Genomic DNA, 15271 nt, shown 5'->3' with positions numbered 1-15271 from the left:
CGTAGTATTTATGAAATAAAGTACATTACAGTTGACCTCAGTGATTTCAACTTCTAATATTACTGAATGGTATTACTGAATTAAAATTGATAGGTTAAGCATATCATACAACTTTCACTACCTTCTTAAAAAGTTATTCCCCCAAACTTTAATGACAACCCATCAAGGAAAAAAAAATTAACTCAAAATGTCTTACAAAATTACCCACAGGCTTTACGATTTTCCTTTTTAACACAACAGAAACCAACACCATATATTTTCTCAAAGCAAAAGAGGTTTACATCCAACTTTTTCAAGATCACAACAGTAGAATTTAAATAGTGAAGAGTACATGATTAGCTTGAGTTAGGAAAAAAAGTGTTTTTGTTTCATAGAGCCTTAAAATAGAAGTGACTAAATAATCCATCCTGTAACTCAAGACTCCTCTTACAAGGTACTAGATTCACCATGAAACCTACCCCCACACACACAAAGACACACAACTAGGTCCTAAGAGCAGATCAAAGATGTACACCTTAGGGAGACTTTTTCTGAATGTGCATTTCAAAGTCAAATACTAATTATTTCTGAATTACGATGTTTCTTACTTTTTATGTCCCTTATTCCTATAATGAGCAGAGAAAATAGAACATAAACTATCCTGTTTTTACGCCAGAGAATAGTGAAATTTATTACACTGAAAGCCAGTAATCAAATATATAGGAAAAGATCTGATATTAACAGTAAAGTCAAAGAAAAGCAAAAGACAAAATATGAGCACCATTTTTTTAGAGTAGAACTAACCACCTGAATATGTGTTATACAATAATCATCTTAAAAGCCAAACTTCATTTATAATCCTGCAGGGAAGCAGTGTGGTTAAAGAAAAGGATTTGAACTAAAAGAAAATCTCTGTAGGGGCACCTGGGTGGTTCCGTCAGTTGGTTTTGGCTCATTTCATGAGCGGGGAAGTCTACTTAAGATTCCCTCTCTCCCTCTCTGCCCTTCCCCCTTCTCTGAAATAAATAAAACAAGAAAGAAAGAAAAGAAAAGAGAGAGAGAGAGAGAAAGAAAGAAAGAAAGACAGAAAGAAAGAAGGAAAGAGAAAGAAAAAGAAAAAGAAAAGGAAGGAAGGAGAGAGGAAGGAAGGAAGGAGAGGGAGGGACGGAAAGAAAGGAGGAGGGAGGGGGAGAGAGAGAGAAAGAAAGAAAGAAAAAGAAAAAGAAGAAAGTAAAGAAAGAAAAGAAGGAAAGAATCTCTAATTGTTCAATTCTGTAGATTGGTTTTTCAAATACTCAACTGTTCAAACAATTCAATTCAGTAAATATGCACTGATGGCTTTATTAAGAAGACAGTACTGGTATTAGAGGAGAGATATAAACAGAGCCCTTAACTTCACAAAGTTTTGGGGCGCCTGGGTGGCTCAGTTGTTAAGCATCTGCCTTCGGCTCAGGTCATGATCTCAGGGTCCTGGGATCGAGCCCCGCATCGGGCTCCCTGCTCAGCTGGAAGCCTGGTTCTCCCTCTCCCACTCCCCCTGCTTGTGTTCCCTCTCCTGCTGTCTCTCTGTCAAATAAATAAATAAAATCTAAAAAAAAAAAAAAAAAACTTCACAAAGTTTACAATATGCCTCAAAAGCAACATATACAAAGCAGCATTACTGGACAGCACAGAACATAATCAAGGAGAAATAAATGAATGAGACACTAAAGACAATGGGTAATCAGGAAGAGGAGAAATCAAATGAGAGGATTTCTACAGCCAGTAATAGAAAACCTAAGGGCAAAACTGCTTAACATTAAGGAAATTTGTTATCTCACATCACAAGAAATCCACAGTTAGGGTGATTCTACATACATTACATGGAGCCCCAGTTCTACTTCTCTGCCGTTCTCTTGAGTCTGCCTTACTTTACATAAGGGCATCACTTTCAGGCTAGTAGCAAAATGGCTACAGCAGTTCCAGATGTCCCATCCAGATAAAACCACCTCTAGGGAGTAGAGGGATCAACTTTTTCCTTCTTTCTCAAAACCAAGAAAACCTTTCCCAGAATCCTCTTACAGACTTCCCTTCTATTACTCAGTCGCCAAAACTGGATCTATTCCTAAAATGATTCCCAAGGCAAGGGCACCTACCATTAACCAAGATTAGAGTAGATGCTGTTAATTATCATGACCATCATTTTAATGTTAGGCTGAATATTTCAAGAAGACAGGCCTTGGAAGATGGTATAATTAGGCAAAGAAATAAAAGAGAAAAATACAATGACAAAGGATGTGCCTAACTGAATAAAAAAAGTCAAACTGCAACCATACACTAAATACACTGTTAGGGACAAGGAACTTTCCTAAACTGCACTGCTGTCATTCTCTGTAATACAAAAATTAATTTACTATTCAACAGAGAGTAAATGCTAAGAATGGAGGAGGAGGAGTTCTCTTTTTATGAAAAGGATTTAGTTAATTATCAGTGGGGACAGTCAGACTCACCACTCCTTGTCAATGGAGTCACCCATTTAGCTATCTCTGGGTTGAGAACATTCCATATTATGCATACAGATGACTACAGACTCACTGTCAATAGAAGTTGTTCCTTGAAGGTTTCTTCTCATTTGGGTTCCAGGTTTCAGTCAAACGTCCACAAACTCGCAACTGGCCCTATGTGCAAATGAAAGCATGCAATTAGGAAGCAAAAGGCTACAGGGAACAATTCCCTCCTCCCCCATCTATATTAACTGATCCATAAGAAAACTGAACTTAAATACCAGATTCAATAAACCCCATGTTCAAACTAAGCAACTTGCATTTCAAAGGCTAAGTGCTTATTACACGGTTACCACCCTTTCACATCATATAAATGTATTGTTGTGTCCACAGAATACCAGATACAACTCTTAGCAGAAGTTGCCCACTGGGTAGAATCCAACACACATTTATGTGTGGTGGACACAAATAAGGTTGACCTACACTCATGTTAAAGGACAGCTGCCTACATTTATAAATCAGAAGAAGACTCAACATGGAAATCAAGATTTCTGACCTCTCTTGGGGGAAAAAAAAAAATTAGAAGATCTAGCGGTAATGGGCCCACATTCCCACATGGTAACAATCTGCTGGAGCTGATTAGCAGCTAATCCTTTGGGTGGGTCACAGGCTTTGCAGTTGCCTGCAGATGTCATCACTCTCTCATAACACAACTCAGTTATCTGTCTGGATCCTGCTGGCATCTGACTTTGCAAACTCTGCTATATTTTTATAATAGCTCACAGGGAACATTAATTACTATCAAAGCCAAGCATGTTTTTCTGCCTTGACAATACAATATAGTATAGGGCTAATGACTACATTGATTTTGGAGTCAGCAGGCCCTAGGTTTGAGTTCTAATTCTGCGATTACTAGCTGTGTGACCTCAGACCTATTTTTGACCTAAGAAATATTTTTTTTTCCTAAGATATATTTCTTCATTTATAAGCCTCCAAATAAACATATAAGCACTTAACACAGTCAACAAACAGGCCTAAATCATGTCCAAGCTGAAATGAAAATCCCAAATTCATTGCTTTCTCAGTTTTCTCCATCTCCGAAAGCTGCAATGTGATTCATGTGCATAAGCCTCAAACCTCAAAGTCCTTATCATATACTTTCCTTCATTCTCCCAAAACCAATACCAAGGTAATTGATTCTCTAAAATATGTAATTTGAATGAAATCTCAGAATCCCATAAAAACAAATAACAATGCCTCCATCAGAATTACTTTCCTGAAATTACCTACAAATTCAACCATTTAAGTAATAGTAGTTTGAAGTTTCAAGGTTCCATATTATGAAGAATATTAATATTTCATTAAAAAAATGAAAACGGGGGCACCTGGGTGGCTCTGATCATTAAGCATCTGCCTTAGGCTCAGGTCATGATCCCAGAGTCCTGGGATCGAGCCCCACATCGGGCTCCTGGCTCAGCGAGGAGCCTGCTTCTCCCTCTCCCTCTGCCTCTCTCCCTGCTCATGCTTTCTCTCTCTCTCTCTCTCTCTCTGTGTCTCAAATGAATAAATAAAATCTTAAAAAAAAAAAAAAATGAAGACGGGGTGCCTGAATGGCTCAGTAGGTAGAACATGCAACTCTTGATCTCGGGGTTGTAGGTTCGAGCCCCACACTGGGTGTAGAGATTACTTTTAAAAAAATGGGGTGCCTGGGTGGCTCAGTTAATTAAGTGTCTGACTTGATTTTGGCTCAGGTCATGATCTCAGGGCCGTGAGATCAAGCCCCACGTGGGGCTTTGTGCTCAGCGGGGAGTCTGCTTGAGGTTCTTTCCTTCTGCCCTTCCACCAGCTCGCTCTCTCTCAAATAAATAATCTTGTTTTTTAAAAAATGAAGACAAAATACTGGGGATAATACCAATCACTCCTTGAAAGATACTGACACATTACATTTTGTAAGCTTACATGTTTCTTCCAATCTAAACTAACAATGAACTAGGATGCTATGCTTCATCTGAAAACAAAATTAAGAAAAGAGATGGCTAGAATTAAAAAATCAACTGTTTCTATAGAACTGTTCAAAGAACAATCAAAAAATCCACTTTTGGAAATATTACCACTGGAAAATATGAATTACAAATTATCAAATGACGTGTAACAATGACAAATACATGGAGAGATACACTATGTTCAAAATTCAATGATCTTAACATGTCAATTCTCTCCAATTTGAGCAAAAGATTCCACGCATTTCTAATCAAAATCCCAGCAGCTTTTGTAGAAATTGAGAAGCTGATTCTAAAATTCACATGGAAATGCAAATGAGCTAGAATGGCCAAAACAACTTCAAAGATAATTAATATTGGAAGCCTTATACTACCTGACTTCAAGATTTGTTATAAAACTGCAAATATCAAGACAGTGTGGTACTGAAAAGAGACAGATCAAGAAAACAAAATTGACAGTCCAGAAATAAACCTTGCTACAAAGGCACTACTTCAGTGGGGAAAGGGAGAACCTTTTCAACAAATGGAGCTGGAATGACTGGATGTCCACACCTTGTGCCACATATAAAAATTAACTCAAAATCAATCACAGACCTAAAGGTAAAACCTAAAACTATAAAATTCCACAAAGAAAACATAGTAGAAATTTTTTGTGGTCTTAGACAAAAATTTCTTAGATAAAACACAAAAGCATGACAGGTAAAAGACAAAAGTGACAAACAGGACTTCATCAAAATTACTAATTTCTGCTATCTGCAAGACACTTAACAAAACGAAAGACAACACACATGCTAAAAAAAAAAAAGAGAGGCAAATCTCATGATCTGAAAATGGACTTATATTCAGAAAGAATACAAGAAAGATGCTCAAAACTCATTAAGAAAGCCCCATTTTATTTTTAAAGATTTTATTTATTTATGTGAGAGACAGAATGAGAGAGGAGAGCATGAGAGGGGGGAGGGTTAGAGGGAGAAGCAGTCTCCCTGCTGAGCAGGGAGCCCAATGTGGGACTCGATCCCAGGACTCCATCCCAGGACTCCAGGATCATGACCTGAGCCGAAGGCAGTTGCCCAACCAACTGAGCCACCCAGGCGCCCAAGAAAACCCAATTTTAAAAAGGAACAAATGGGGGCGCCGGGGTGGCTCAGTCATTAAGTGCCTGCCTTCGGCTCAGACCGTGATCCCAGAGTCCCAGGACTGAGCCCCACATCGGGCTCCCTGCTCAGCGGGAAGCCTGCTTCTCCCTCTCCCACTCCCCCGTTTGTGTTCCCTCTCTCACTGTGTCTCTGTCAGATAAATAAAATCTTTTAAAAAATAAAAAAATAAAAAGGAACAAATGATTTTAACATACTCACGAATGATGTACACACAGCAGATAAGGACATGAAAATATACCTTAACATTATCATTCATTAGGAAAATACAAACATTGGCAAGGATATGGAGCAAGTGGAATGATCATATGCTATTGATGAGAATGTAAAATGGTAGAACCACTTTAGAATACAGTTTGGCAGTTTCTTAAAAAATTAAACACACACTTAACATACAAGCCAGCTATTCCTAGGTCTTGCCTAACAGAAATGAAAGTCTATGTTCACAAAAGACTGTTCTTAGCACCTTTATTTTTAATACCCAAAAGTGGAAACAACCCAATTATCCATCAAGAGGTGGATCGATAAACTAAGTGTGGTAAAGCCATTCAATATTTTACTACTTTTAAGAAAAATAATGAACTATTATACACTATTTAACATGGATGTATCTCAAAATAATTATGCTAAGAAGCCACACCAAGAGTATATTCTGTAGAATTCATACACGCAAAACTCTAGAATCTCTAGGGATAGAAAGCAATTCAGTTGATTGCCTGGGAACAGAGGATGGTGGACAAAAAGACCCACAAATGGCTGAAAAAAAACCTTTTGGAGGTGCCAGATATTTTCATTATCTTGATTGTAGAGATAATTTCACAGGTATAAAAACTTCAAAATTTATTAAACTGAACACTTAAATATGTGCAGTTAATTTTAAATCAAATTCATTGCATATTAATAACTGAAAGCAAAACTGATTAATATGAAAAGCAAGACCCTTTCAATGCAGTAACTATGAAAATCACAGCCACTATCTTTTTTTCTGAAAAATAATTCCATTGAAAAGTATATTATCTCAATGTTAAAGATCAAAACCATAATTACCGATCACAAAGAAAGCATATGCCAAAAATTGCACTCTAGCTAACCCCATATAATTCAGCATGGGCAAAAAGAAAATTTAGTGGATTTCATTATTACTCATTCAACTGCAGTCCACAACGTACCCCAGGCTTTCATTACATTTGGTAGGAATTAGATAAAAAAAGTTTTTTTCACTGTCAACCAAAAACATTTTAATATAGTAATTTTATTAGCATTCATCCCAGTATCACTACTATACCGTATTTCACATTCTGCTTAGAATTAATGAAGAAATCATCAAATCAGATCCATTTTAATTGTTAACTGCTGACATGGCTTGGTGCTTTTTACATATTAAATGGCACCTCTATCCCCATCTGCCTATTATTTATACTGATAACAGAAAATTACATTATTTCTTCAGCTGAATTTAATCATTAAATTTTATTTTAGATAATATCAGAAGTGTGTAAGCCCATCTCTATCCAGAGATATGTATTCTCCAAGTTAACAGTCTCAGTTCCATCACACTGCTATGAAAAAAGGGCTTCATCTTTAGAGAAATGAGTTAGTAGTGCTACCTTAGAATACTTTTAGGGCAGTCACAGAGAAAAATCATGCTAGTTCTGCATCAGCACAAATGGCACAACTAGAATGAATGAGCAGAGGCTCTATTTTCCACATATTAGAACATCTTTCTGAGTCACTGTTGCCTCAAAGGGAACGTCCTGCCTTCGGATACCTATCATCAGCAGTCGGAGTATTACAGCAGCGATCTGAAAATACCAGATAGCTGATCTAGACCAGCTTTATGATTCCTTGCAACCCTCAGATGCTCTTATGAATTTAAAAATAAAAATCTATTTTTAAGTGCCCAAATCCACTGCAATTCAAAAGTCTTAGGTTTAAGCCGGTCAAACTACAAGAAGCTAAAGCCTTAAGTCTTACAGTAACATTTCTGTTTAGTTTCCACTTTTCCTCAATGAATAATGGCTTAAATTACCAGGCCTTGACCCTATTAAATTACTCTGATACTGAAAGAAAAATACGTACTAAGTATGTGTTCCATCTCCTTGCTCATTTAAGTCAAATGCTAATTCTTTCTTTCTTCCCAAAGAAATACAGATCTGGCAAGAACAATAAAGATCTATGAGAAATCTAGTTCAATTTCTTCATTTTACACACTGAAAAAAGTAAAGAAATTTGCCCCCAAATTCTAAACTAATCAATATACTATAAAACCTATTAGCACTGTAATAAATCACTACCATTTATTTCCTCCTTAAGTACACTGTAAAGAAAGGCATATAACCATGCAGTTACACAGTTTAAGTGAAAAGTTATCTGGGCAATAATATCCTAGCCAATGGTGATACTATTAGAGATTCAAGCCATTTTGCCTCTAGCTACTGTTCACTGGTGCTGTTAACGTTCCTGGACCCAAAAGCGTAGGACGTGGTAGGGTTACAGAAATGGACAGAAATGACAGTATATACATGAATAGCTGTGAATGAGGCAAAACTTTTAAACAGGGAGAATGAATGTATTTCTAACTACCAGAGTTTCAAAACTGGTGGAAAAGGCTGGGACGTGGTAATAAAGATGCACTACCAGTGGGAATGCAAAGTTGTACAACCACTTTGGAAACACTGTGGAAACTTTCTTATATACACTTACCAGGCACCAAAACAAACCCACTCCCAAGAGAAATGAAGACAGGTCCACATAAAGAACATGGACCAGAGGAGGCAGTAGAGGAGAGCAATTAAGAAAACAGGCTCTGGAGTCTGTCAGAGCATGAATTCTGGCTCTGCCACTTACTAAATATGTTGAGTTTAGACAAGTCACTCACCATGCCTCAACTTCCTAAACTATAAAAAGGAAATAATTCATAAGGCTATCATGAGTTTAAATTATGTTAATACACATAAAATGCCTAGATAATGTAGTCTGGCACAAAGTAAGCCTTCAGATAAATGACTATCAGAAGGGGAATGGGATTTAATACATGATGTAATATGACGAGAGTAATTTTCTGAGCAAGTCAAAGGGCATTTTTAAATACAGATGCACACCCACAGCCACTGCAGTACAATGTAGTGTTTAAGAGTTTACTTGGATTTTGTTTGTATCACTTCATTGTGTCCAAGTCTGACTGCCACGGAGAACTGTAGGCCAACTTCCCTGAGATTTGGTTTCATCAACTATAAATAAAAACAACAGCCAATTACCTCAGAGGATTATTTTAAGAATGTAATTAAGATGTATCAAGTGCATAGCTAGTACAATGCTTGGCACATGGTAGCTAAAAACTGATACTATTTTATTACACTATATTAAAATAAGCACATTATAACTACAGTGACCATTTGTTCTTACTTGCTAATGATAGCCCCAGTTTATGCAAGTTTTCACAATGTAATTACTCAGAAGTCAGTCCCCTATCTCAGTATGTCCCAGTTTAGATAATAAATTTTCTCAATATGTCCTAGTTTAGATGATAAATTACATGGTTGCCCTAATTTATAACTGAAATACTTTCAGGATTTTCCATTTATTTAGTTCTTTATCTTTTCAAATGTTCTCTTACGTCTTTTTAATGACATTACCTCTTTGCTCTCCAACTCACCTTCCCCATTTTACACACACACACACACACACACACACACACACACACAGTCTCTGGCTCTCACTCTCCTTATCTCTTTATCCAGGTGCTTGGTAACCTCAATGCACAAATCCAGGTCTGTGCCCCATACTCCTAACAATGTCATGTTTCCCAAGCCTCATCTTTCTCAAATTCCTATCTGTCCCTTCAGTGTGAATTCCAGAAAAAAACCTACTGACCTAAAAATATCACCACCACCAATTAGTATTTTAGCTGTCTTTAGGGACATCTACATTTTAACAGGTAACTCCTTTAGAAACAATGCCTTACCCCAAAGTAGAGAACCTCTAATAATATGAATTTTAGACACTGAGAGCTGACTAAGGGAGATATTTTAAGAACCATTTTCACTCCTCCAATCAAACAATTTTGGTGGGTTTCTACTAAATAAATTAAAGCAGCCCTGATTTCTTTCTTTTTGCTGGTTCCCAAATAATCCCATCAAAAACACCAAAGGTGTTTAGCTAAAATATAATAAGGTCACAGTTCTTTAAGAGTTTTGGCCTGTGCCCTCCTCTTTCACTGTACCAATGCTCTAAATTATTTCAGATCACTCTCCTAAGTTCAGCTACCATATGTATACTGATGACAGCCAAACCTACTTTCCCAGTCAAGCTCTATCTAAAGTCCAAAGTTCTCCAGCCTAGATGTCTTTCAGTTCAGCCTCACATAACCAAATGCATATAGTACACCCCACCTGCATGTGCTATCTCTGTCTCAGGCTTAACTGAACCTCACTTCTTCCCCAGCACTCCTCTATTCCAATCCCATGCAAATGATTTTTTTCTTTTATTTCTTTAAAGATTTTATTTATTTGACAGAGAAAGACACAGCGAGAGAGGGAACACAAGCAGGGGGAGTGGGAGAGGGAGAAGTAGGCTCCCCGCGGAACAGGGAGACCGATGCGGGGCTCGATCCCAGGACCCTGAGATCATGACCTGAGCCGAAGGCAGACGCTTAACAACTGAGCCACCCAGGCGCCCCTGATTTTTTTTTTTTTATGTTCTATTTATTTATTTGACAGAGAGAGAGAGAGCATGAGCGTGCACAAGTGGCGGGGGGGGGGGGAGCAGCAGGCAAAGGGAGAAGCAGGCTCACTGCTGAGCAGGAAGCCGGATATGGGGCTTGATCCCAGAACCCTGGGATCATGGCCTGAGGCCAAGGCAGTCGTCTAACCAAATGAGCCACTCAGGCGCCCCCTCCCCATTCAAATGATTTTCATTAAATTCTCTCATCTACCCAGTTTCTCAAACCAAATCCTTGACTCCTACCTTTCCATCCCTCCCCACTACAGCCAAACAACAACGGAATTCTCTGAACTATTCCAGTCTGTTTCTTTCCAACCCAAAAGCCACTGGTCAAGGCCTGGGCACCACCATTATATCTAAAAATTACCATTATAGCTGTTAAGTGATCTCCTGGCACATCTCAAACCCTCCAATTCGTTGGCATTTGGGACAGAATGATCCTTCTAAAATGGGATGGTTGGTGGTGTTTGCTTTTTTTTTTACTTAAAAGTGCCACTAATGATTCACTATTATCCTCAGGAACAGTTCAGTTAATACAATTTCTAAGGGCCTTTATGACGTGCTCCCCAGTTTTCCCTTGAACATCATTTACTGCCTCTTCCACTCAATGCCCCATAACTGTGTCATCATCCAGCCATTTTCAATTTCATTCTGTTTCATGAAACACCAGGTTCTCCCTCTCATGACTACAGGGCATCACACTTGTCCACCTCTGCCTGGCGTACTCTTCAGAACTTGATATGGCCATCACTTCCTTCAGGAAGCTTCCCCAACCCGCAAATCTATATTAGGTGCTCTTCCAGTGTATCAGGTACCTTCCCTTCAGGGCACTTACATTGCAGAAGTTACCAATCCTGCTTGCACCTCCACATCATGAAAAGTAACTTAGGCCTATAATTTCAGATTCACATGTTGAGGAATATGGCATCTGTTTTGGGTACCAGATCCTAAGAGACATTTTTATAAACCAGAACACAACCAGGAAAGGAAAAACAAAGCTGAGGTATCACAATCCCAGATTTTAAGATACACCACCTTGTTGTAGTAATCGAAAGAGTATGGTACTGACACCGACACTGACACACAGATCAATGGAAGAGAATACAAAGCCAGAAATAAACCACACCTATATGGTCAATTAATCTATGACAAAGGAAGCAAGAATGTACAATGGGGGAAAGATGGCCTCTTCAACAAACAGTGCTGGGAAAATATGACAGCTGTGTGTTAAAGAAGGAACCTGGACCACCTTCTTACACCATACCTAAAGTAAACGCAAAATGGATTCAAGATCTAAATGTGAGACAGGAATCCATAAAAATCCCAGAAGAGAACACAACCAGTAGTTTCTCTGACACTGGCCCTAACAACATTTTTTAGACATGTCTCCTCAGGCAATGGAAACAAAAGCAAAAATAAACTACTGGGAATTCATCAAAATAAAAAGCTGTTGCAAAGTAAAGGAAACCGTCAACAAAACAAAAAGGCAAACTACTGAATGGGAGAAGGTATTTACACACCCTTAAAAAAAGAATGAGATTGTTCTATTTGCAACAACATGCATGGACCCAGAGGGTATTATGCTAAGTAAAATAAGTCAGACTGAGAAAGACAAATATCATATGATTTCACTCATGTGGAATATAAAAAAACCAAATGAATAAGCAAACAAAAAGCAGAATTAGACCTATAAATACAGAGAACAAACTGATGGTTTTTGTCAGAGGGGAGGCAAGGTAATGGGGGGGGACAGGCAAAGTGGGCGAAGGGAGTGGGTGATACAGGGACACAGTCATGGGATGAGTAAGTCACAGAAATAAAAGCATAGCCATTTGAATACAACCAACGATACTGTAATAGTATCATACGGCGACAGTAGCTAGACTTGTGGGAAGTACACAATAACATAGAGGGGAATCACTTTGCTGTACACGTCAAACTAATGTTAATGTTGTATGTCAACTATACTCAAATTTTAAAAAAATAAAAAATTAGAAAAAGAATATATCCAAAGAGCTGAATGGTGAGGAGTCTGAAAAAGATGTCATGTAAGAGTTAAGGGAACTAGAGATTTAGCCCAGCAAAAAACAGAGGAGACAAGACAGCCTTCAAATATGTGTAGGCCAAAGCATACAGTTTGAGAAAGAGGAAGCATTATTGTGGGTTATCAAAGAGGATGGAACCAAAGCCATTACATAGACGTTTCAGAAAGGCAATTTTTGTTTTAAAAAAAGGAAGAACCATATAAAGTATAACTGCCCTCCAAAAGATACTGGGTTGGCTAAAGAAGTGGTGAGTTCACACTCCCTTAAGGTTTTAAAAATAAGGAACACTAAAAAGATGCCTACATTTGGGGCGCCTGGGTGGCTCAGTCGTTAAGTGTCTGCCTTCAGCTCAGCGTCCTGGGATCGAGCCCCGCATCGGGCTCCCTGCTCAGCGGGCGGCCTGCTTCTCCCTCTCCCACTCCCCCTGCTTGTGCTCTCTCTCTCTCTCTCTCTCTCTCTCTCTCGCTGTGTCTCTGTCAAATAAATAAAAATCTTTAAAAAAAAAAAAAAAGATCCCTACATTTGATGGGTGATGGGTAATCAAGGAAGGCACTTGTGGGGATGTGATATGTAAAGTGATGAATCACGAAATTCTACTCTTGAAACCAGTATTACACCGTATGTTAACTAACTAGAATTTTAATGAAAACTTGAAACAAAAAAAATTAAAAGATTCCTGCATTTGAGATAACGCTAGACTAAGCAATTACTGACCAAATCAATTCTAACAGTCTATGATACCTGAATTTATAAAATATTTTAAATATGACTAGGTGGCAGCTGAATTAAAGCACATTACCCTAGCCTACCCTATTAAGAACATAATATAATGTCTTAAGATCTAAGATCTTAAAACTGCCTGTTTCACAAAGAAGTCAGAGGAATTACTCATAAAAAAGCTGAATACATGTTTTTCCTCTATTAATGAACATTTCAGAGGGGAAAAAAGCACTTTAAGACTGCTAAGAGTTTCCTTTTTTTTTTTTTGACCCTGAGTGGGGGCGGGGGGGACACAGAAGGGAATCTAAATGACAACTGGTAGGTTTATTCAGATAGAATGCTCATTTCACAAAGGATAAAAAGGTATCAAAAAGGCGTATTTAAGGAATAACTTTTAAAAAGACTTTGTAGGCTAACAAATACTTGGCTTCTGATTTATACATGAGGAAGAGAGAAAGGGGAGAAAGAATTTTTAAAGTTTTCCTAATGTTTTATAGAATTATAATGGTCATGGTACAAAAGAAAAACTAAGAAGGGAGCTAAATACTCTGTCCTCTCTGCTGCCATATTTAATTTTATCTTTAGGTCAAACTGATCTGGAAAAAGCCATCCTTACATGAGCACAAAAGCGCAAGAAAATAGGCGGTATTTATCTTCATGGTATGACTTTATTAACAAGTACAAAGTATGAATTAGTCATTCAGTGTCATCTCTAACTCACTACTATTTACAATCTTCATACTTTTACAACACTAAGAGAAAAAAATACTGTATTTTCATTAAAACATAACGTTTAGTAGACTTCACTCTTAAGTTTGATTTGATTCAGAGATGAGATCTTCTCTCCTTATAGAAAAAACTTTTCTATTAAGAGTCTTTAAAAATAAATTGTGAAACATTACTTATCTTTTCATACAACTTCACAAAACAGTTTTGTATATATGGAAGGCTGTAACAGGAAAGAAACAAGCCTCTATTTGGGGTTGAATTGTGTCCATTTCCCTCTACTGGCCCCCAGAAAAGACATGTTGAAGACGTACCCCCCACTATCTCTGAATATGACCTTACATGGAAATAGGACTGTTGCAGATGTAATTAGTTAAAATGAAGTCATACTGTAGTGGGGTGGGCCCCTAATCCACTATAATTGGTGTCTTTATAAGAAGGCAGCCATGGGAAGACACAGACAGGGAGAATGCTATATGATGAGGAAGGCAGAGATTGTAAATTATGCAGCTGCAAGGTAGTAATGCCAGAGACTGCCTGTAAATCATCAGAAACTAGGAAAAGGCAAAGAAGGATTCCTACAGGTTTCTGAGGGAGCCTGGCCTTGATGACACCTTGGATTTCTGGATTTCTAGACTCCAGAACGGTGAGACAGCAAATTTCAGGTGATGGTACCTCATTGTGGCAGCCCTAGGAAATGAACACCTTCCATTTGATTAGAAGAGTGAAAAAACAGCACACGAATCTAAATGTTACCATCATGATCCCTACAATCCATCATCCAAGATGTCAACAACAAGGTCTCCAGCTCAATAGCATTGAGTCCGTGTTTCTATTAACTATCAATTTTATTCACTATCTAGGCCACTGGGTATAATAAATACATGCGTTTTCCATCACCTTTTTTTTTTTTTAAAGATTTTATTTATTTGACAGAGAGAGACACAGCGAGAAAGGGAACACAAGCAGTGGGAGAGGGAGAAGCAGGCTCCCCACGGAGCAGGGAGCCCGATGGGGGGCTCGATCCCAGGACCCTGGGATCATGACCGAAGGCAGACGCTTAACGACTGAGCCACCCAGGCACCCCTCCATCACTTTCTAATTGGGCAAACAGTCCTTACATTCTTACTTTACACCGTATTTGCTCACTTTGACTAAGTAGTATAAATACAAAATAAATGGGATGTGAATTTTTTTCAATGAACTCAAAGTTTTTTGGTTTGGGTTTTTTTTTTTTTTCAGTATTTTTTTATTTTAAATTTGGTACAGTTAACATACAGTGCTTTATTAGTTTTATGTGTACAGTACAGTGATTCAACAATTCTATACTTAACTGACTGCTCACCCCTTTAAGTCCCCTGTACCTATTTAACCCATCCCCCCACCCACTTCCCCTCTGGTAACCATCAGTTTGTTCTCTTGAGTTAAGAGTTTTTTGGTTT

At 38.1% G+C, this 15271-nt stretch overlaps 1 protein-coding gene across 4 annotated transcripts in view; it reads right to left on the bottom strand.

Annotated features, from left to right (window-relative positions):
* Window positions 1-15271, bottom strand: part of CDC42SE2 (CDC42 small effector 2) — a 181350-nt gene that overhangs the window by 72141 nt on the left and 93938 nt on the right. For all 4 annotated transcript variants that reach the window (XM_064595866.1, XM_045870213.3, XM_045870212.3 and 1 more), the window contains one exon: window positions 2554-2636. The gene's annotated coding sequence lies outside the window, so the exon portion shown is untranslated. The remainder of the gene's footprint in view (window positions 1-2553; window positions 2637-15271) is intronic.

The sequence above is a fragment of the Mirounga angustirostris genome, unplaced genomic scaffold (assembly GCF_029215605.1).
Source record: "Mirounga angustirostris isolate CCGP_5_RB_7025 unplaced genomic scaffold, mMirAng1.0.hap1 SCAF_7, whole genome shotgun sequence".
NCBI classification, from domain to species: domain Eukaryota; kingdom Metazoa; phylum Chordata; class Mammalia; order Carnivora; family Phocidae; genus Mirounga; species Mirounga angustirostris.
This window is presented reverse-complemented; position numbering and strand designations above follow the sequence as displayed.